The 22933-nt window shown below is 57.8% G+C and overlaps 1 protein-coding gene across 9 annotated transcripts in view; it reads right to left on the bottom strand.

The window, feature by feature from the left end:
* GSE1 (Gse1 coiled-coil protein) overlaps nucleotides 1–22933 on the bottom strand; it is a 349718-nt gene that overhangs the window by 124361 nt on the left and 202424 nt on the right. The window contains exon 1 of one of the 9 annotated variants that reach the window (XM_050923216.1): nucleotides 6074–6181. The exons of the other annotated variants lie outside the window; for them this stretch is intronic. The gene's annotated coding sequence lies outside the window, so the exon portion shown is untranslated. Of the gene's footprint in view, nucleotides 1–6073; nucleotides 6182–22933 lie in introns of those variants that run through there. 9 annotated transcript variants of the gene reach the window in all.

Below are 22933 nucleotides of genomic sequence, written 5' to 3'. Positions count from 1 at the left end.
CTCCTCTCTCGCGCATCAATCAGAAAACTCAGCTACTGTTGGGCAGCCTGCTCTTTAACCCCAGCGATGGTGCTAGAGGCAGGAAGAACCCGGCTGGCTCTGCCCAGAACGGTCATGTAACAGGCACCAAAGTGACCCAATTGGGCTATCGTCCCCTGATGGGAACTGACACTGCATCACCTGGGCCGGATGCTTCAGCAGGAAGGGGACTGTGCCCTGAGATGGCCACCCTCAATGGGGGAGAGGGGGAACGTACCCATCCCAACCAAACATGTGATTTATACATCAGATGCATGATGCAGCTGCACTGCTCCAAATCCAACCTGGACACAACGAGGCCAAAACCTGCCCTGGTTCCACTGCGCAGCCGGCGTGAGATCAGTGCAAGCCCTAGGGCAGGCACACGGCACTAGTGTTAACTCAGCACAGTAACTTCCCAAGGCAAGCCCATCTTATCCCAATGCAGGGCACCACCCTGGGGGAAGGCCCCCTAGAGGAGGGAAAAACCCCACTCTCTGAAGAGGGCTTTAATCCCAGAGTCAGGAAAGCTGGGGCAGGTTCACTCAGTGTCACACCGGACAGGTTGACGCTGCAGTTGTAACACCGACAGACTACAGCTGTTGGCAGGCGGGATCGAACCTGGGACCTCTGGAGCTTAGGGCATGAGCCTTTACTGCAGCTGGATGGACAGACATGCCCTCGCTAGCTTGTGTAGCCGCTGCAGCGGGAGGGGCTGCCGCCTCATGGACCTGCCTCCTGGGTTCCAATGGGATTGTACTCCAGCTGCTAGCTCCTCCTGCCCCGGCACCGCCGTGGCTATGCAGCTATGGTTAGCATGTGAGTCAGCCAGAGAGTCGGCCTCCAGCTCTCCAGCCGTCAGACCCTCACGGCAGAATCTGCCCCGGCTGAGCTCGCTAGCTCCATTCTGGGGTAGGGACACAAGGGATGTGACAGAACCAGCAGCTGCGTAGCAGCAGGCCAGGTGGGACAAACCTCAGCCAGGCCCGCCCCCGCCTGAGGCGTGCAAAGCGGGTTGGTCCCAGCCCCGCAGAGGTGCTGCTCCCTAGGGAGCACTGTCTGCACAGTTATCTACACAATCTCTGCACAATGGGCCAGGCCTGCCTGCTACCTGTGCTGTTGTGTCACCTCCACCCGCAGCCAGGAGGGCAGATAAGGATCTCTAGCCCTAGTAAGACAATACAAGACTCTGAACTGGAATTCTCCTGTTCCTGTTACTCTGCATTGTCCTGAGAGCAAGCAGAGCGGGTGTGCTCCAGCACCAGCTGCATGGTCCTTGGCCTGGGGCCAGCTTGAAGGCAGGCCAATTGCGCGCACGGGCACACGCACGCGCGCACACACACACACACACACCTACCTGCCGGCTCTTGCCAACCGTTCCTCCCCACCGGTATTGCATCACCCTCATCTCTGCCGCACAGGCCTGGGAGAAGCAGCTGGGAGCAATCCTGGGCTATACCCCAGAGGAGCGGGGCTGCTCCTTAGTCAGGGCTGCACCCGAGGGACATGCCCCCGGCCGCTCTTTCTGCCCCACAGATGGCTGGACCGGGACCAGCCCTCCCCAAGGCAGCCTCCCTCAGCACCCCCAGGCGAGTGCCAGATGAGACCCTGTAAAATGTCACCCTCCGGTTCCCTCCTTCAGCTGCCCTGGGGAACATGGCACATTTAGGACCTAGCCTGCACTCCTGGTCTGTGGGTGGGAGAGGCTAGAGATGTGGGTGGGGAGGTGCTGGGTCTGGGTGAGGCAGGAAAGCAGAGGAGTGCAGCGGAAGGGAATACAGGAGTTGGGAGGGGAGGGAAGAGGAGGAAGGTTGGGGATGGAAGGGGGTGAAGGGGGAGGCGAGTGAAGGAGGAGGGCAGGGGGAAGAGCAGATGGGGGTGGGGAAGGAAAATGGAGGGGAGTGCAGTGGGGAAGGCGAAGGAAAGAGAAGGGGATGAGGGAGGAGAGGGGAGGGCAGGGGAAGGAGAAGGGGTGTTGGGGAAGGGGAGTGCAGTGGGGAGGACAGAGGAAGGGAAGGAGGGATGGGGAGGAGAGGGGAGTGGGGAGGGCAGAGGAAGGAGAAGCGGAGATGGGAGGGCAGTTGACGGGCAGAGGAAGGAGAAAGGGGGCCGGGGGAGGAGAGTGCAGTGGGAGGGCAGAGGAAGGAGAAAGGGGGCCGGGGGAGGGAAGTGCAGAGAAGGGGGCCAGAGGAGGGGAAGAGAGTGCAGTGGGGAGGGCAAAGGAGGGGAGTGCAGTGGGGAGGCAGAGGAGGGGGAAGGGAGTGCAGGGGATGTCTCATATTACTCAGTTTGTAAATGGCACAGAGCAGCTGCTACGTTTTCCAGCAGGCGCCAGCTGATTCCAGAGGTGCGGGCCCTCCCTGAGCCCAGCTGGCAGTTAGTGGGCAGGCCATGGAGGGGGAGGAGGCTGGAGGGAGTTTCCAGCAACCAGTGCCATTGGCACAAGAGAACAGGGTGTCCCAGTGCCACCAGCCAAAGGCCACATGAGCAGTCCTCCAGAGCCCCTCTCTCCATGTCACTGCCCAGCCAGCCCCAGGACCCCAGCCATGCCGTCCCCTCCACGCGCCAGGCCTGCTTTCTGCTCAGAAGAGGCCGACTCTGTGCTGGAGCAAATGCCTTATGTCAGGGCTCAGCTTAACCCCAGCAATCAGAGCCGCCCTGGGGAATATGTCAAGCACTCAGCTATTCCTGTGAGTGCAGGGCCTTCCTTCTTCCCTCCTGACCAGCTCCCCCGGAGGCATGACCGTCCGAAACAGAAGCTGCGGGAAAGCTGCCCCAACCAGAGCGTGGCCTAGCTAGGCCCTGTGGATCTCCCTGTGCTGGAAACCCACAGCCATGGGGAACGTCACACACACACACAGACACACACACACACGCTCAGATCCCAGCAGTGGAGCTAAAAGAGACTCTCCCCGCGCTCTACAAGCCCTATGGCCCACGGCTGAGTGGTTCTGGTGTCTTCCAGCAGAGGGCAGTGGAGTACCAATGGGCTAGCCTGTAAGCTACTGGCGAGGATTATTTATCCGGGGCCTGGGATCTTGCTGAAAAATAGCCACAGGGCAGTTGTGACCCACCGGGGACCTCCAGAGCTGCTGCAGCTTGAGCGAAGAGCCACAGCTCTGTAGCTGGGAGCTGCAATAACTCATCCTCCAGGAATCAGCACCAAGCAGGACCTGAGACCCCCTCAACAGCAGGTCACAAGGTTAGCGCTGTTCCCTAGAAGCCACTGGTGGGCGCCTTAGAACTGAGAGCCAGAGCCCCCTTGCTCTGCAAAGCCAGCGTGCAATGATAGCCTTGCAGTTCCCTGATCTCTTCCCCCTGCACATACTCTGCTCCTCCAGCCCTGCTCAGAGGCAGTCCCTGCTCTGCCCCATCGCTCTGGAAGTCTCTTCTCCCCCTTTGAGCCCCTAGGAGCCACATTTCCACATGAGCTCAGGCCCCTAGATGACAGGGCCGGGTTTTCTACGGTGCCCCCCACAGTGGCTGCTGTTCTTGGCAGCAAGCGCTGAGCACGTCATTCTGGCCCTACCCCTTCAAAAAAGCCACATCGCTGGGGTCAAAGTCCTGACACTGGTGTAAATCAGCAGTGATACGAAAGGAGCCAGTTTCCACCCCTCAAGGATCTGCCCCTCAGATTGAAGGATGTAATTAATTCTCTCTCTCTGCTACAAGCAGCGCTTCCACACTGAAGGGACTTTAACCACCTCCTCTCCCGGTTCTCTCACTGAGCTCTCAGCTCTCAGATGGATGGTGAAAGGAGGCTGGTCACTTTCATATTAGAATCCAGTCAGTTTCACCCCTGCCTCTGCCCATTGTCCCCAGGCTCTGTTCGGGCAGAAAACAAGGCACAGAGGTGGGGGATGTTGGTCACTTTTCTGTCTCTCTTCCCTATCTGCCTCTGCGCCTTCCCTCCAATTGGTTCCCCTGTGAGCTGCTTTGTGTGGCTGTGTGTGTATTAAGGATGCACTGTAAAAGCCGGCTGCACCGTGGCACGTTCCCTTCTCAGGATGAGTGTGGTTAGCCCTAAGCCGGGGTTTCAAAGGCAGGGCCAGGAAATGGCACCACTCAAAGCAAATGGCTTGAGGCACTAACTGACTTCAGCAGCCTGGCTTCAGCCCTTGGAGGAAGGACTCGGTCGTTCCAGCTCTGGTGGCCAATTCTCCCTGGCATGAAGAACTGGCTCAGCTCAGGAGATGCCCTAGAGGCATGGGGCTGCCACATGGTCAAGATGGAGATGCCCAGGCTGAAGGGCACGGGCAGTGCCTGAGGATGGTGTGGAGGAGGAATACTCCTGGTCCATCGATCCACACTTCACCTGAGCACCATGCCCTGAGAGCAGCACTGCAAAGCAGTGCAGTCAGAGTGACACAGGACCCAGTTCTCCTCCCCCCAGTCACCACTGTAAATCAGGAGGCAGTGCTGTTATGCCAGAGTCAGCCCATCACAAGCCAGGGCAGGCCCAGAGAACTCTAGCATTTAACCTCTTAGTATCGGAATAGTTTTGCTACCGTCAAGCAAAATAGGATGGGCCACGGATGCGGCTCTCAGGGGCTAGAGGGCTGGTTGCGAGCAGGGACCTACATGTGCCCTGTGTTAGTACAGCTTGTCTCGTTTGTGGCTGCGTGTTCCTGTTAGCACCTGCTTCTCCTATTTCCTAAGTTCCATCTCGCGTCCCTGCAAGCAGCTGGTGTGATTCCAAAAAGCACATGGGGCTCTGATGGAAACTAAATCTTCCCAGGCAAGCCCCCACTGCTCTCCCCATCCCCCCACATACTAAGACTCGGTCGGGACCCTACCCAAAATCACCAGGCTCAGCAGAAGTAAATGACAGGGGCTGTAACTAGCAGGCGGGTAACATGATAACAGCTCTCTGCAAGGGAGAGATAAATAGCCCCAGCAGCGAGAAGATGTATTCGGCTAGAAGCTAATAGTGTCTGTCAGTGCGTTTTAGGCACAGAGCATCACTCCTGGTGCCTGAATAGGGGAATGCCAACAGGAAGTGACAGGGAAACTGAGCAGAAAGCGACAGGCAGTGCACAAAGAGCATGTCCTCTGTAAGTGGCGATAAACCTTGGAAAAAAGAAGAGCTAAATCAGTTGTTTAGCCGATGTACCACATGCTGACAGGGCAAATGTGAAGGCTTTTATGGCCACATGGGTTTTCATTTGCAGTTATTCATAGAGGAGCCGGGTGCTTTATCTCACTTACATTATGTACGACCACAAAGCAGACACCTGCACCGCAGCACTCACTCCCCTAGAAGATATTAATATGTAAATGTCAGTCTCTGAAGGCCAGGAACGGAACGACAGGTGAGCAGCTCCGTGCAGGAGATAAAACAAACCCTGAAAGGGGGCAGAGAACTGAACGGCACCTGATGGGCTCAGAAACTTTCCATCCGCTCCCAGCACCCATCTATGCCTGGACACTCAGAGAACCAGCAAGAGTGCAAACATGCACCCCCCCACACACACACACTGCGGCAGGTGAGTGTGCACACAGGCACCCCACACACGCACTGGGGCAGGTGAGTGTGCAAACATGCACCCTCACCCCACAGGCTGGGACACATGAGTGTGCACACAGGTACCCCAACCCCACAGGCTAGGGCAGGTGAGTGTGCAAACATGCACCCCCACCCCACAGGTTGGGACAGGTGAGTGTGCAAACATGCACCCCACATACACATGCACTGGGGCAGGTGAGTGTGCACACATGCACCCCCACCCCACAGGCTGGGACAGATGAGCGTGCACCCCCCACACACACACACAAAGGCTGGGGCAGGTGTGCACAGGAGCACACACAGCCATGCAGACATACGTGTACAGATGAGGAATACACATTCCCAGGAGCTGAGCACACATGACACAGCAGAATCGGTGAATCCACACTGCAGCTCGCTTGCACGCTCCTGCCAGGGTGCACACAGAGACATGTGCACACTCAGACACAGCATAAGCACATGCTTCAAGGCAGACATCCTGGGAGCTGCCGAGCCTCCAGAGTAGCTCCCTCCAAAGCAGGGGGCTGCTGTTTGCAGAGGAAGCCCTACCTGGGAGAATGGAGTGGCTCTGGCTGCTGCCAAGTCTCAGCAGGCCGAGATCCCAGCATCGCCTCCTGCTCCCCTAAACCCTGTGCTGCTGGGGGCTGGTTTATCTTCAAGTGAGGAAAGAGCCACACCCACAGCCCTGCAGGCTATTTATCCCTGGCAGAGGAGCGTGAGCTCCAGGCCAATGCCCCCACGCCTGCCCTAGAGGGGAGCAAGGCCTCAGCATGACAGCAGTGGGCACGCCGGCAGTTGAGCACATGCCTGTCTCTATAAGCCCCAAGCTCCACACCATCCCCACCGCTTTGCTCTCAGATCCAGGCAGGAGGCTGTGGTCTCTCTGCAGCGCTCAGGAGCGTGGCCTGCCACCGTTTACAAGCCCAGAGCTCTGCGAAGAGCGTGACCGCCCAGCAACTTGTCAAGCCATCTCTTAATCCTCAAACATCCCAGCTCTGCTTCAAGACGCGGCCCGCCCTGGGCTCCAGCTCCCTGGCTGGCTGCCTGCAGCGCTGAGCCCCATGCCCGCCCCTGCACAGCCTTGGGGTAGATGTCTGTGGGTTCACTCCAGCTGGACACGACGCAGGAGCAGGGATCTAAGGCGTTTGGCCCACACAGAACCCTGCAGGCCGGGAGGAAGTGGAGCTGGAGCTCCCAGCTTAGCAGGGTGAGAGTGGGGAGCTGGGCCCCCTCCCACCCAGCGTGCTGCTGGCTGTCCTGCTTCCCGCACTGTCCCCCGCAGATGGCAACACCCTCAGATCCCCCTGCCTCCTCTGAGCTCCCTGCACCACCAGGATCCAGGCCTTTGTGCCCCAAGAGGGGCTGTGCTGGGGAACTCCCTTCCCTTGGGTTCAGAGAGCGCTGAGCTGCGGTGACATCGGCGAGCTGGGGGCAGCTGATGGGTGTGCACTGCAGGTGTCCAGACGCCAAGGGACTGAGCGCCTGAGTGCCCTCAAGTGGGGGGTGTAGACTGCCAGGAGCAGAGTGCCTGCACTGCCAGGAGCCGTCTCGCGCTGTAAGCAGGTGGTGGTGATTCGCCCCGGCCTAACCCCGCGCTGTGTCACAGCAGGACCGTGAGATCTGGGCCTAGGGATCGCAGGGCCCCCCTGGCAGCTGGACCAGCTGCTTGTCTCACTTTCCCCCATGCCCCCAGCTGGTGCCCTGCCCAAGGACGGTTAGAAGATACAGCACCTCGCCTTAGCCACTAGGCCCTGCTGCTTCTCAAGCAGGGAGGCTGCTGCAGAGAGCTACGAGGGGAGGGCAGCCAGAGCAGGGGCAGTGCAAGCAATGGTGGGGACCCCCGCCCAGCGCTCCTCTAGACGGGCCTGTTTCGTGGTGTTCTTACCAGCCCCAATGCTGCGGGAGGGGCCACGCTCTGACAACCCCGGCAGTTGGTCTGGGAACATCCCCCACACCAGAAGCCTCTCGGTAAAGACCAGGCCTGGGGGAGCGGCGCAGAGCCCAGCCCCTGCGTGAATTGCTCCACCGATGCTCTGAGCCATGGGGACCCCAAGAGGGCTGTGCGCCCCTGGGACAGGGTAGCTGGTATAAGCCCCTGCCGTGCCCTTCCTGACTCCTTGCAGTGGATACACACAGGAGTGGAGGGGTGCCTTGGGAGTCTGCCCAGAGGGCCGAGGCAGGAGGGGAGGGGTACATGGGAAGGCTATGAGTCGGAGAGGGGTGGGGGGAAGGGGAGGTGGGGAATCGAACCCCCTAGGCTTGTCAAACAGCTCACCCCCCTCCCAGGCTCTGGGGAAGGGCTGCACTGTGCTAGCGGGGAGGGGGGGAGCCTTGTGGTTCCCATTAGCTCCCAGACAGGTGGCCCAGCCGAGCAGGACCTGGTGATGAAGAAGGCTTGTGTCAGAGGCGAGCCCAGCGTCTAGCAGAGCAGGATCAGCGTGAAAGCCCGTGTCCGCCTCCTCTAAGCCAGTGAGCTGGTTACCACGGCACAGCACTGTACCTGTCTACACAACAAAGCGCCCAGAGCGCAGAGCTAATCACAGCCCTGGCGGAGTCAATGGAGCGAGGCCGGGGGGACCCGTTCCTGGGGTACCTCAGGAAAAGGAAATATACCCCAGCCGTTCCCTCCCTTCTCCGGGCCCCAACTGCTCCCGCGCGGAGATACAATTAAATCAGCGTTCTGCTAACAATCTCCCGGCTAATCAGACATCTCTCTCCTCCCCCGCCACTCCACCCCAATCCCTGTGTGATGGGAGCGCTTTGATATCAGAGTGGACCCTAATGGGTTCAGTGTAAGGGAGCCTTAATTTATTACGTGCCTGTAATTGATGTTTATATAAAGTAGCTCTTACAGCTCCTCAGAGCAGGAGATGAAAAGCAATCAGTCAGCCATTTGCCTCCAAAGGAAGAGGGAGAAAGAGAGAGGGAGAGAGACAACCCAACACATATCAAAAAGCTACTCCCTGCGAACCAGGAGGGAGGGTGTTGGATTAGCGCGCCGGGAGCTTTGAAGCTGAGCCATCCAGCCACACAGACAGGCTGCCGATTCCCACCGCGACAGGGACTAGAAAACACCGTGGCAGGCAATTTGCAGGCACAGGGGTGCCGCGTCAGGAAGGGTCCCCTGCAGAGTGCAGATCTCTCAGCCTGCCAGCCCATTCCTTGCCTTTAATGCCCCACCCTCCAAAGTGCTGAGTGCTTCAGTTCCGCAGATCAGGCCCTCTGCATGGTAACCGACCATGGCAGCTGCACCTGGCCATGGCCATCAGCAAGAAGCAAACTCAGCCCCTACCATTGCAGCTAACGGTGCACCTCCTTCAGGGAGGAGCAAGTAGTAGGCTGCTACCCCCACCACTAGACGGAGCCACAGTCTCACACACGCAGAGGGCCTAGACCCATGGTGAGGTAGGTAGGTAAGTATCTAATGACAAGGAAATGTCCCTGGGAAGCAATTTACCACTGGCTCTGGGTAGACCGTTAGGAACAGGACTGGTCAATGGAGAAGGAGCAGGAGCCCATTTCTGTCTGGGAAGGGAAAGGCAAAATCACAAGAGATGGCATTGCCAGAAGCAGCATAAGCAGACCGCAGACCCCACGGTTCCAGGGGGCATCCCAACAGCACTGCATGGGAGCCCTGGGACCCTGTAATGCTGACAAGAAGCCAGAGAAATAACCTAGCAACAGGCGTGCGAACACCTCCGCGAGAGTTTGTTTCCACAAGTGGCTAGCAAGCCTCGGGGAGGGAGTCTGCTTTTCCCAGGGTGAGAGCTCGGTGCTGTCCAAGAATTAGGCCCTGTAAGGGTGACCAGTTGGGCCCCCCAAAATTGAGGGATCCAAAATCATCAGTGCCCTTGGAAAGATGTCGCCAGGTGTAGCCAGAGAGAGGCCAAAGCCAGCCAGCTGAGCCAGTTTTACCAACCCCTGGGAACCAGGCCCTCCTGTCTCACTGGCATCCCTGACTGGCAGGGACTGGTACCAAGGGAAGAGGCTTTTCTTCTCCTCTCCTCATGTATACCCCCCCAGGCCGCACCCCGGCACCCGCACAACACGCCCCCAGCCTGCCCAGCCCTGTCGAGCCGCCTCCTGGGGTCACCCCTGGAGCTGCCATGGAGAAGGTGCTAGCACCTGCAGGGGCAAGCAGTGGGACAAGAGAGAGGGGAAGGAGCAGGGAGGGGCGTGAGGTCGGCGCAACTGGCTGGCGCCTGTGGGGTCGGGCTTCTACAAACACTGTACGTGCCTGGTTTGAGGTGGGGTGGCCAAGCCGCTGCCTCTGCTGCCTGCAATTTCAACTGGTATTAAGAATTCATCAGCCCAGAGGCGCGAGGTCTTGAGCAGAGATTCTCCAGGAGCCAAGGCCTGGAGGTGGAGAACTGGCAGCTGGGGAAGGAGACTGAAATTCAGATGTTGGAATGCAATGGGGCCCTCCGCTCTCAGCCATGCCATCTGGGCTGCCAGGGATCGGGGGGCCGGCACAGCACTGGTACCAGGAGGGGCAAGGTCCCCCTGCAAAGTCCAGCAAAGCCGCGTAGCAGGCGCGGGCCCATGGGGCGTGGTTCTAACGAAGGCTCAGCACTCGGGAGTCACATTCTGCGCAGCTCCGGCTGGGGAGCCGTACGTCACCAAACCCAGCAAAAAACTGGTGCTAAATTGAATCAATCCATCTTGGAAATGGCTCTTGTCAGCCTGTGTCAGGGAAAGCGGCTGCAGGAGAGAGAGGGATCAGGCGGTGACGGGGGGCCACTCGGGAGCGCTGCACAAACTGCATGCACAGCCGAGGTGGGGAGGGGCCTGCAGACGCTCAGCACCCCCGGAGTGCCTCTCTAATTAGGGCTATCCACAGCCTGGGGCTGTGCACACAGAGGCACCACTGCTGGGTCGGAGGGGTGGGTCTGACCATCAGACATGGCCGGAACTGGACGAGTGGAGGAAGAGGCATGTTAATCATGCAGAGACGCAAAGACTCCCCATTCTGTCTCATCCCTCTGGGCCCGCAGGAGCAAGAGCCGGTGCCGGGAGAGGACGATGGGCCTCATGCTTAGCACACAAGGGGAGTCACTCTGTGCCTCGGTTTCCCCACTTGCTGCTGATGGGCATGCAGGGAGAGAGAGAGATACAGCTATGAATGCTCCCCATGTTGCATTCCCTCCGTCACAGGGAGTCCTCCCCTTGCTGGGCACAGGCCAGCACCAGAGGAAGCCGAGGCTGGAGTCCATTTGCTCTGGCAGTTTGGCTGCTTCCAGAACACGCCGTTTCAGGAAATGGGCGCCACAGCTTGGCTTACAACTGCCCCGCGTGGAACAGACTGACAACTGGGGCGGGGGCTGGGCTACAGCCTTGGATAGGCCGATCACAGACAGAGCCTCTGCCCTGAGTTATTCTACAGGCGTGTGCCGGAGGCCCAGATGTAACCCACCGTATGGCGACATGTTCTCCTGCCACTTAAACGACCCCCGGTTCGACCCCAAACCTCCCCTCTCCTCTACCACAGACAGCCTCTCCCCGCCCAGAGAATCAGGCCCTTTCTCCCTAGTCTCATTTCCCACCCTGGAGCACCTCACCCGCACCTGCCCATCCATGTCCTAGATCGCCAGGTGACACTGGCAGCTGTCCTACCGCAGCCACACTCCCAGGGCTCTCCAGCTACGTGGGCTGGGCCTGGCCAGGGCTCGGCAAGGAAACCTCCTGGAACGTAGGCTGGGAGATGCAGGAGATGGACCCAGGGCCCAGAAGAGGATTATGGGGTGCTGTGTGCTGCTGGAAAGGACGTCAGCTGGGAGGCAGAGGAAAGATGGCCCAGTGGTTACGGCGCTGCCCCCAATACGGGAGACCCAGGGTCACCCCTATTCTGCCCCCAACTCCCTTTCGAGTCACTCAGCCTCCATCAAAGGGGGACTAGAGCACTGCCCTAGCTATTAGGATAACTCTGGGCAGATTGTGAAGGGCTCAGCTACTACAGGGAGCAGGGCCGGATCCCAACACCTTGGCTAGAAGACAGGTCACATCCAAGTCCTGCCCTCTGTGGTCATTCCCAGTGCCTCCCACAAAAAGAAATGGGGGAGCCCCAGAGTCCCGACCCCATGGGGATGGCTGCATTCTGCCTCCACACGCACCCCTGCGGAGCCAGCCTGGCAAGTCACTGCTCACTCCCTCTTGAACCAGCGCTGCTGGCGGAGGCAGCCCACCCCAGAGGTGGCTGCATCGAGAGAAGCGATCCCCATACTCAGTCGGAGAATGTGGGCTCCAGAGGGGGCTCCTGGGGATGAGAAGCAGCAGGATCCTGTGTGCGAGAGGCAGGCAGGGGACAACCTTTCTGGGAGTGAGTGGGGCATTTTCCTGGGCCCCACTCACTCCCGGAAAATGCCCCTCCCCCAGTCATTAATTTCCCAAGTGATGCCCCAGAACGGTGGCCGCTGCATACGGCTCTCTGAGGTGGGATCCATGCAGAAGACAAAGGCAATCCGGCCTGACACAAATAGAGATGGATGCTAGTGTACCGAACCTGCAGACTGGCCAATGAAAATGCAGCACAAAAGGGGGCGGCGGGCGTGGATAGAGCCTGGTGATTGATTTTCCATCCAGACCTTCACACCAACCAAATATGTCACCCAGACAGGCACTTTAAAAGCCGTGGCAGGCACAGATTTATCCCTTGCCTGGACCTGAGACCATCAATTGTTTCACGCTGGTATCTGCAGGAAAAGAAACCACCAGGAAGGGGAATTTTAACCTTAGGATTCCAAGCACCTGGCTTCATGAAACTGACGCAATACCTCCAGCCCTGCCCTGTGATGAGAGGTGTGGGGCCAGGATGACTGACCAGAGCGGGCATGCCTGGGCACGAGTGGGTGGGCAGGCCTGTGTTGGGGTGGGCAGGGTGTCACAACCACCCCATAGGGGGCCTTGGTACATGGCCGTGCCGCTGCAATGCAAACGACAGACTGACGGGCAGGCGCCAGCGTAGGGCATGAGCGGGCACGCCCATGCCAGTGTGTTCCCACAGCCACAGGGGAGACAGATGCACGCGTGCAACACGCAGTGGTTACGCACGCACAGCATGGTGCAGACACGTGTGCACACATCCGTACACTGCTTGACCACTGGTCGAGGCTGCTCTGACACCTATCAGCCGCTGACACACAATGGCACAGCCAGCCAGCCAGCAGGGGGGAAGGCAAGGGCTCCATGTAGCTACGCCCGCAGAAGGAGAAAAGAGCTGGCAGCTCAGCACCGGCACAGGGCAGATGTGCGGGGCAATTTGGGTACCATCCATCTGCCGCAGACAGCCATTCTCACCCTGCTCCTGCGGGGACAGGCCACGAGATGGGGGTATGGTAGTTCGGGTGCAGGCGCTGGCCTCCCCAGGGGTTATGGATAAGCAAAAGAGCCAGACACCCCCTAAGGTCATTTCCCCACTCAGGAGTGTGCAGCTGGACCCCACCACATTCCAGTACCTCCCCCAACCTACATGGGGCGGATGAGGAAGAACTGTCCCCCCTGCAGCCTGCTTAGCTTGGCTTCTGCCTTGCTCCATCTTGGCCCGGGATCAGGAGCTGCACCCCAATAACAGCCCTGATCACATCCCCCCACCCAGCAGCTGCTGGCAGCAGGGCCCTATCAATGTCCCTCTAAACAAGGAAGGGGGGAAGGCCCTGGGAGGCCCAGCAGGCGGGCAGGGCTGGAATCTGCTAGCTCAGCACTCTGCCCCTCCAGCACTTAGGCAGGACCCCGGAAACGTGGTTCTCAGGCAGGAAATTAGAAGGGTAAATCATCCATCTTTTGCACCGCTGGTCCTAATTAAGAGTCAGCCAATTCCCCTGCCTGCCGGCTTTCTCTCCCTAGCACAATATGTTATTTACCTGCAGCTAATAGGTTTAGTGCAGTAATGACAGTCTTGTATCAAATGGCTGGATCATGGCTTCTGACAGCTTGAAAGACCCGTCGCCGGGACACGAGGGTTTCTAATTACAGGTTTTGTCAGCAGCGAGGTTCCAGCTGAACCCCACCATTTTCCGCAGGTGACACGTCTGCCCAGATTTGAAACCCAGCCCCAGCCCAGGCAGTTGAGGTGAAGAATATGGCACCGTACGAGGCCAGGGAGCGCAGTTGGAGTCGCTGACGTGTTTAATTAATTGGAATGGAGCAATCCAGGTGCCATGTGCCGTAATTACAGGCAGGCTCCCAACACTCGCCCTCGGTGGTTTCTGGCTGTGATCCGGGGGAGGCACTGACCTCCTCCGATCAGGTGGCACCTGCTTTCGTTAAGGCAGGAGCGTTTCGTTAGGCTTGGAGCATGGAGCATGAGCCAGCAGCCTGCTGACAATGCAAAGCGTGACCAGGGAGAGTCTCCCTAGGGGATGGGACCCTCCCTACTGCATATCCAGGGGCATCTCACAGGGAACGGTTTCAGGGTTGGTTGGGGTGTGGGGGGGTCCTCAGATCCTTCCTAGGTTGTAACCAACTAACAGCTGCCACCTCCCAGCTTCTTGAGGCTATGCTCTCACGTTGGAGTCCCAGGCTCCCATGGGTACCATGAGAACACAGGTCACCGTGGGGGATGGAAAAAGCTGGGGATGCAGGATAGGGGCTTAGTTCTTCATGCCCTCCACGGCCCATATCATGGCAGCCCATACTTTCAGGCCAGGCAGGACACTGCTCCCAGGTGGGTGAGTAGGACGGGGGACAGGACAGCTGATCCAACAGGAAATGCACCAGGGTGCCCAGGCCCACAGATCCGCCCCCCAGCGCCGCCAGACCAAAGGCGCAGTCAGCAGTGCCAGCAGGGATGGGGAGGAGGGGAGCTGGCTTGTCAGCAATTTCACCTCCAAGCCAAAATCCCTGCCTGGGGAGATGCCCCTGCTCCACTGCAGGTTCAAACTGTCTAAGCCCCTAGCCCAAAAGCAGCCGTGGCAAGGGGGGCGGGAGGGCAGCCCTGAAGGCACAGCAAAGGTCTGAGGAGGAGCAGCAGCAGTGAGGGGAAGGCCGCGAGGGAGGGAAATGGAAAACAAATGAGCCAGCAGCTTGAGATGGCGTCATCAGCAAGGTCCTCCTGGCGGGTGCAGAGGGCAGCATTAATCACTGCCACGCAAAGCACGGCTTGGCCTTGCTACCCCAGGGCCCGGTTCCCATGGTGCCACCCAGCCGCAGCGAGAGAGAGGGAGAGCAAGCTAGGGAACAAACCCCACTGGCAGGTTTGTTCAGAAGCCCGGGCCCCTCGGCCTGGCAGCTCAGACAGGGCTGCGTGGGAAGTGCCAAGTGATTTATTTTAGCCAATTACTGGTGCACTTTTCCCTTCCCGGGGACCACACTTCATTGATTGAAACCTATTGAAAACAAATTAACCAGCTCTGGGATGCAAGATCTGTTTATCGCTCCTCTGGAGGCTTGCGGGGAAGCCACGTGAACTGCGGTGCACGCTTCAGAGCTGCATGTTTCCTCTCCAGCGTGTCTGGGATGCTGGGCGGGGCGCAGACACTCTGCCCTCCAGTCGGGCGTAGCAGGACATCCCCCCGTGCCCACCTGGGAGTGCTTCAGCCCCTCACAGCTTTACCTTGCCTACTGGATCCTGGATCCGCCTCTGGGCATGGCCACACAAGGCACAGGAGGTGTCATGTGAGGCCTCTCCTTCCCCTTCCTTGGGGGGGCCACCATGGCCGTGAGCTGGATGCTGATCAGCCAGTGGGTGCTGAACTGGGAGTACAGGGCCTTTTCCACACAGCCTGCAGCAGAGCCGGAGGGGAGGGAGCAGGAAGGCTTGCCAGGGCCCAGCTGTTAAAGGCCTGTCCACAAAGCACGTTACTATGCTAAGGGAACATGTTATCACTCAGATCAGCCGCAGCTGTGGCAACAGGACCAGACCACCCGATAAAAATCTCCAGCAGCCGGGGCAGTCCAGGGCTTCCACGCAGCTCAGTGTCATGGCACCAACAGCTCCGCCGTGCACCCATCACAGACGAGAGTCTCCACGATCCCCCACACCCTCCCGACAACACAGCGTTTCCTGTGGTGATGGGCCCTAAACGGCTCCCAAGGGGTTGATCCTCTCGGCAGGAGGGACCATGGAGACAGTGCATTTGGACAGGGATGCCCAGCTGCCCCCGCCTCCCAGCCTGTCACCAGCAGTTGGCATAGGCAAGTGCAAATCTGTTCCCATCCCATGTCCTGCCCTCCTCAGAAGCCACCTTAACGACTGCAGTCTCCTTCCAAGCACCACAAAGCATTCTGGGGCCACGGAGCGGGCTCGTGGCAGGACAAGGGGCCCACTCACACCCAGAGCCACGTGCTACAGACATGGCAGGGGTGGATGTGGCCTTCTGAGTCAATGGGCACACTTCACTTATGCGCTTCCCCAGCACAACCCTGCTTAGCCCTCTGCTGCCTGCGACCACTCCCCAGCTTTCACCCGATCCACGCCGAGGCAGCCTGGGGAAGGCCCGTGCCCGATATCGGCAGGCAGCAGCAAGGCCAGCAGGAATTGGGGCCCCCACACCAGCGCTGGATTGGGGCAGCCGCTGCAGAAAGTTGCGGGTGGCAACTGGGAGAAGAGGGAGGGTGTCTGCGGCACTGACAGCCGCATCAGACCCGCCTCTCCCAGCTTCCCCGCTCCCCCAAATCCTCACCCAGCCCACTTAGCAACCCTCCCCCCACGCCTTCCCTGCCCCACATATTCACAACGCACAGCGGTTCAGGGAGCATCGGGGGACTGCCCAGGAGAGCACGGCGGGTCCCACCAGCACCAGGCCTTGACATTCCTGCTGCTGCGTGAGGCTCGAGGGAGGAGTGGTGCATGTTTGCCTCCAAGCGGGCGATTGCTGTCCAAGTTTTTCCTCCCTCCTCCCCACCTCCGCTCCCCTTAATGAGATAGGACACAGCAGTCTAGATTGTCAGTGCTATAATTATAAATAACTGAGTGTGTGAAAGGAATGGAGGAAGCCATATAGAGCAATTGGGCAGATGGAAAACGCAGCCAGCTACCTGCCTGCCCCACAAAAAGCCAGGCCCTGTGTCTTACGCCCGCCAGCACGCCGCCTGCCCCACCAGAGCCTCCCCAGGACAACATCCAGAGCTGGTGCTGGGAGCTGGCTGCAACGCCACCTCTGCCCTCCTCTGTCTCAGCCCGATAGCCTTGGGGGTGACACATGGGCAGAGCTGGGACACATGGGGCAGTGGCCTGCGTGCTGCGTGGAGGAGCATGACAGAACTCTACAAAGGGACACAGACAGGCAGTGAGGGACTGTTCCAGTCCAGGCAAGGGGGCAGATCTAGTCCCTGGGCTAGGCAGCTCACTTCCATAGGAGCAGCACAGGTAACAGTATTCACAGGTCATCAGCTCAGGCTTTTCGAGCGAAGCACACAGGCATTAGCTGGGGTATAATCATAATTCTGTGCACCTCCTTGTCACCTCAAAGCATTTTAGGAAACTGCATAATGTATCCTAGTCCCCTGTTTACAGATGGGGAAACTGAGGCACAGAGCAAGGTAGCAACTTGCCCATGTTCACCTGGCGGAGTGCGGAATAGATCCTAGGTCTGCTGACTGCTAGGCCAGTGCCCTCCCCACTGTACCACGCTTCTTGTTGAGGAGAACACATGGGTGTGTTATGCCTGGGGACTCTGCCAAGCACTGGGGGACACCAGGGGTCGGGCAGAATAAGAAGTCAAGTCCTATGGTGCCATACCCAGGCCCAGCCATGTGCCCAGTGGCTGAGTGGTGCCGCTGCAGTGACGGGTCACAGCAGGCAGAGCCAGAACAGATCAGCCAGGCACGCTGTGTGCACCAAATACAGCCTGGGCCGCCAGACATCAACGGGAGCCTCTGCTGGGCTCAGCCCAAACCTGTAAGGATGGAACATAGTTCCCTCCCTGCTGGGGGCAGCTTCTGGGGGCTGGCACAGGTGGAGGAAGCTATGAAACCTACATAGGCCAAAGACTGGGCGGGGGAGGGCAGCAAGATGGCAGATCCCTGGGGATCCGTAGGGTCAGGCCCCTTCCATCTTCCACCGAGGGGCAACCCCGTTCCACAAATGGGAGGCTCTGAAGGAAGCTCAGCACAGGGTCTCTCTGCCTATCCTAGTCCTGGAGGGCATGCTCAGTGCTCTGGGAAGGAAAGCATCCCACGGGAAGTAGCTAGGAAGAGGGGCTGGACAGGGAGGGAGGAGCTGGAGTGCAGGACCACGGCGCTCTCTTTTGACATTAGTGCTTACGAGGCTTACCCAGAAGCTAATGATGGTGACCCCATTAAGTGAACCCGGCTGGCATTAATCTGACCATACACACACACACACTAATCAGCTGTAACCGTGGCACCCGGCTCAATTCAAATTGATTTACCGAGGCCGGGAATGGATACAAATGTGATTAAAGGCTTTTTATTTGACAAAGGTTCTCTAGAAAATGATTTAAATCAATTGCCAGGTAGGCCTCGCATTCTCATCGCGCCGGGGCGCCGCGCTGGCTGGCCGAGACGCTGCTCGGGGCGAGAGCTGCCCAAGCGAAGGGCAGGACGCGCGTCCCACCAGCTAGCGACTTCTTGTCCTTTGGCCAGAGCGTTCCTAGTGTCCCGGGGCCTGACTCACTGATGGAAAGGGTCCCATCTCCCCACTAGGCCGCGTGGGAGTCAGGATCAGTGCTGCCCTTGGGCAGGACACAGCTGGCACCAAGGAGATTAACACGCCCACAGCAAGTGCCTGATCGTGCCCCTCCAGCTGTGGGGAGGGACGGGCTGGAGCGGGAACTGCTACGGGTTGGGCTCAGGACTCCACCTGCTCCAGTTGGACGCCTTCACCTGGTGGCCTCACGGGACCAGTTCAGCTGGGTCTGAGCCCCATTCAAACCACACAAAGACTGTCAGATCGCTGCAGTCCGCTGGCAAGAATCAGCTCCTCTGGGAGCAAGAGCCTCTCAAAGAATTTGCTTTTCCTTGGTCTCATCCCAATCCTTGGTGCTCAAAGCACTCACCCATCACACCGCCTGGTATGACCAAAAGGGACACCAGCAATAGCTGGGGCGCTGCGGGTTAGGGCCGAGCCAGTCGGGGGCGCGGCGGGTCAGGGCCGGGGTGCGTGGCTGAGGTGGGTGGAAGGACTCTGGACTGGACCAGCTGAGGGCGCCGCTCCATCCCCTTGGCCATTCTGACAGGCCTCACGCATCCCCAGCCCCTGCAACAACCTCTAACCAGCGCACAGGGCTGGTGCCTGCCAGCAGCACTCCTGGGTTGCGTCGGGCGAAAAGGTGCTGCAGTGTGGGTGTGGAAGACCCTAGCCCCCAACAGAGCTACACTGGGAAGGGACAGGCTCCTAGTAATCCTCAGGGCTGGGGGTTACAGGTAGGAGATCCCAGAATGCAGAGGGAGGCACTCAGAGGTGTGTGTGTGTAGGGCGGGGGGGATTAGCCTTTGCCCCCCACCTTCACTTGCTCACTTGTCACCCACAGGCCCCATGGTTTTCACTGGCTGGAGCGAGGCCAGCGCAAAGACTGCCTTGGTAAACGGGCAGCTCTGCTCTATGCTGGCCCAGCCCTGCAGGAGCTAAGCCCCACTCTCCTACGGCCAAACATCCCCCCGATGAGGCACCCGGGGCCTCTGCCATCAGCGCCTGCGAGTCCAAGAGCCACGCCCTGGCAACGGATCAAAGCCCATTGTGCCGAGTGCTGAGGCCTGCCCATTGTTCTTCAATTATTCAAACAATAATTGCAGCCTTATTTAAAGTCTAGTCTTGCATCCGCTGTGTTGCAGGCTGCCAAGCCCCACGCTACGCTGGTAGATTTACACCAGACCACGCTCCTGCTCTCACATAGCCAATTAATTAAGTAAACACATTCATCAGCATGTTCTCAGGTGTGCAGCCAGAGAGGCAGCGTGTCTCCTTCCCCACCACCTCGGCTCTGTCTCTTTTCATCCCTGCTGGAGCCCGCCACACTCGCGTGAGCGGGGAAATGGAAAATGCGTGTGCTCGGGGAGGTACCGGGCAGGTGCCACGCTGCTGCACAACCACTCTGCTATTGCCGTACCTGGCACATCAGTGCCCTCTATGCACAGAGGTCAGGGAAGCCATCGAGAGCCAAACTCCACCTGCAGTCTTCCCATTCCCTTCCTGGCTCAGGCCCGCAAGGACGTAGAATGCCAGCCATGAACTGTCCCAAGTCCCCCAGACAGGTTCAGCGTGACCTCTGTGTGCACAAACCTCTGCTAGAAATGGTGCTTGTAGACCCTGCCCTGGCTAATGCAGTGCCCCTCACCACCCAATTGTTCCGTGATCTGAGCAGTTAGTTAAAAAATTGTGCTACACACCACTGCAGGGAATAATCTCCGGCAGCATTAGGCTCCTGAGGCTCTTCGACAGACAGCCCTGTGAGGAGAACGGGCCACAGAAACTGAGCTAGCACATGGTTTAATCGTGGCTGATCAGGGAAGAAAAGGATCCATCAGAACCTATCCTGCGCCGGTGCAGGATTAGTCTCCTGTCATATACCTCTTGGGCTTTGTCCTGCCCGTCCTGTTGCTGCTAGCACTGTTTCCCTTGCAATGAGGACAAGGGCGTTAGATCAACATTGATCTCAGTCTACAGAAAGCAGCATGCCTTTGGTTGCCAGGAATTCCTAACGTCTTCTCCCACTTCTGTCACCAACTCATGCTTTGATCTACGGCAAGTCCCTTCACCTCTCTGCCTCGTCTTCCCCATCTGCGCAGCAATATTCACTTCCCCACGTGCCAGGGGACTGGGGAGATTAGTTCGGTGAATGTTTGGGAAGCCCAGAAGAACAACAGAGCACTGTGTTAAAGGCTGAGCATTATTATGACAACATCCCCCAGTTTTTCCATTAAAAAAAACCACCCCCAAGTCTAATAGGGCTCCCCTGGATACAGCTGCAAAATCTCCCCCTCAGGATACAGGCTGGCAGGCTGCTAGTGATCGATTGCTGTTAACTAACTTCATGTTACTGTAGCCACAGTGTCATGTTGAGGACTGGCCCACTGCACGTTCCCAGTTTGCCACAGGGTCCCAAGACGCAGCAGGAGAGCAGGACCGGGACAGGGCAGGGGAAGGAGAACTCCAGGGAGGACACACAGGAAGGCAGTGCAGCCTGCTTCCCCCTCGGAGGCCCAGGCGAAGCACTCTGGTTTATATCCTATTCCTCCATGCAGGAGTTACAGCCACGAGCTACAGGGTTGCTTATCTTTTATCAGCCCTAGGAGAGAGAGAAGCCTTGCAGCCCAAAGACAGCGCACAATCCCAGCGGGGCAGTCACGGACTCTAATCCCCTGGGAAATGGGGACACTTCATTTAGGTGCCTACAGAGGGAAACAGGTCCCCCCCGAAAACGTTCACTCAACTGACAAGTAAACAGACGCCATTTCCCCAACAGCCTGCGTCTCAAGTGCTCCCGTGCCAACTCTGAGAGCCTTCCCCGTGCTACCTGTGCAAGGGATCCTGCTGCTGGGGCTACGCTCGCCGCTGTAGTTATGGTAAGTGAACAGCAGCTGAATGCGGCTCATCTCCCAGAGCTCTCAAGTGAAAATTAGTCACGGCTAAGGCCTTGTCTGCAGCGGGCAGCTGTTCCAGTCTAAGCGAGGGGTGGATTTCAACCAACCTAGCTATTCCAGTACAGCCATGGGGATGTTCTGGGACAAGACTGGCCAGTATAGCTACAGTGGGGTAATCAGCAAAATTTTCCCATGTGGCCAAGACCAGAAGCAGTGACCCCACCAATCCACAGGGGTCCCGCGCTGCTCTCATTCACACCCGGGCTAGCCGAGGGATTTCAATGGGGCCGCATCGAGAGCAGAAATCAGAGGCAGGACGAGATCTGTTGAGTGTTGGAGAGGATCACTTTGTCCTGACTGTTGTTTCATTTTAATAGAACAACAACAGGCTGGACTTGATAGCAATAGCAGTTAATCATCACCCTTCGCTTCAAACAGTTAATCAAACACCCTTCGCATCAACTGCTTCTGCATCCTATACTCACCCTCACACATGCAATCAATGCGATAAGCCTGGTGCTTCTGTGTCCAATACACACACACACACACACACACACAATGCAATAAGCCTGCTGCTTCTGCGTCCCATACACACCCTCACACACGCGCACACACAATGCGATATAAGCCTGCTGCTTCTACGTCCAATAAACACCCTCTCACACGTGCACACACAATGCAATATAAGCCTGCTGCTTCTGCGTCCCATACACACCGTCACACGCACACACACACACACACAATGCGATATAAGCCTGCTGCTTTTACGTCCAATACACACCCTCTCACACGTGCACACACAATGCAATATAAGCCTGCTGCTTCTGCGTCCCATACACACCCTCTGTCAATATAAAACACACACAAAATCTATGTTAAAATAACATTATTAGGGTGGCAAAGTCAAGCACTCAAAAATTAGGAAATGACCACAGTAGGGCCGCCTGTGCACTATTAATTCGGCCAGCTTGTATGTCTCGTACAGTCTTTCACGACATGATCGCATACTATTTTTTCCACTCGCAGATCTGGTGCTCGGCCCAAGCCAAGCCAAGCCCAAATTAGCTTGAAGACAGAGGTGACCCGTGGAGAAAGGGGCATGTGGGGTCACGTGCCCCGCCCGCTACCCAGAGTTGCTGCTTAGCTTGTCTGAGCGTGCTCACCCAGACTGAGTATGCTCAGTAACACTGCTGAAGCCAGCTGCCTTCATTCTTCCCTCCCACTATCAGCAGGTGTGGCTTCACCCCAGTTGCTCAAGGTTGGAGCACGCTCAGCGAGGATGGACTCTGGAGTTTTTAGCCACTAAAATCGAAACAGTCACTACTGAGTAGCTGCAAACTGATTTTTCAAAGGTTTCTCTCTTAGGCAAATCTGGACGGATTTTCACAGGGATGACAAAGGGCACCTCCCTAACATTCAGGCCCCCACCCTGCCAAATTTCAAGCCCCTGCTCCATACCCTGGAGGCACTACGGATGTTCAAAGAAAAGGTCGCCAGAATTTTTGTTATGTTGCGAAAGAACCTATTGTTCTCTTGCCTGGCTCTCAGAAATAGCTTAACTGTTTTGGCTGAGACTTTCAAAAATCATAACAGTAATAATTCAGCCAGAGGCAGACAACCTGCCTGGGACATTTCAGCCCAAACAGTTTAAGTTTGGCCAAGTTATAAGCAACTGAAGGTGGGTCTTATAATGAATGCGATGTAATAGCCATCATAACAGGCGGCACAATAACAGGTGGAGTTACCAGCCCTGTCCATAATACTGTGGCTTCGAGCACTGAGCACACAGGACTGCCTGGGATCTAATCCCAACGCTGGCACTGATTTGGTGTGACCCTGCCCCAACTCACTTCCCATTTCTGGGTGTAATTTCACCATTTGTAGTGCCGGGGTGAGCAGACTGCCCTAATCGCAAGGGTTAACTAGTGCTCA

Source organism: Gopherus flavomarginatus, chromosome 14 (assembly GCF_025201925.1).
Source record: "Gopherus flavomarginatus isolate rGopFla2 chromosome 14, rGopFla2.mat.asm, whole genome shotgun sequence".
NCBI classification, from domain to species: domain Eukaryota; kingdom Metazoa; phylum Chordata; order Testudines; family Testudinidae; genus Gopherus; species Gopherus flavomarginatus.
This window is presented reverse-complemented; position numbering and strand designations above follow the sequence as displayed.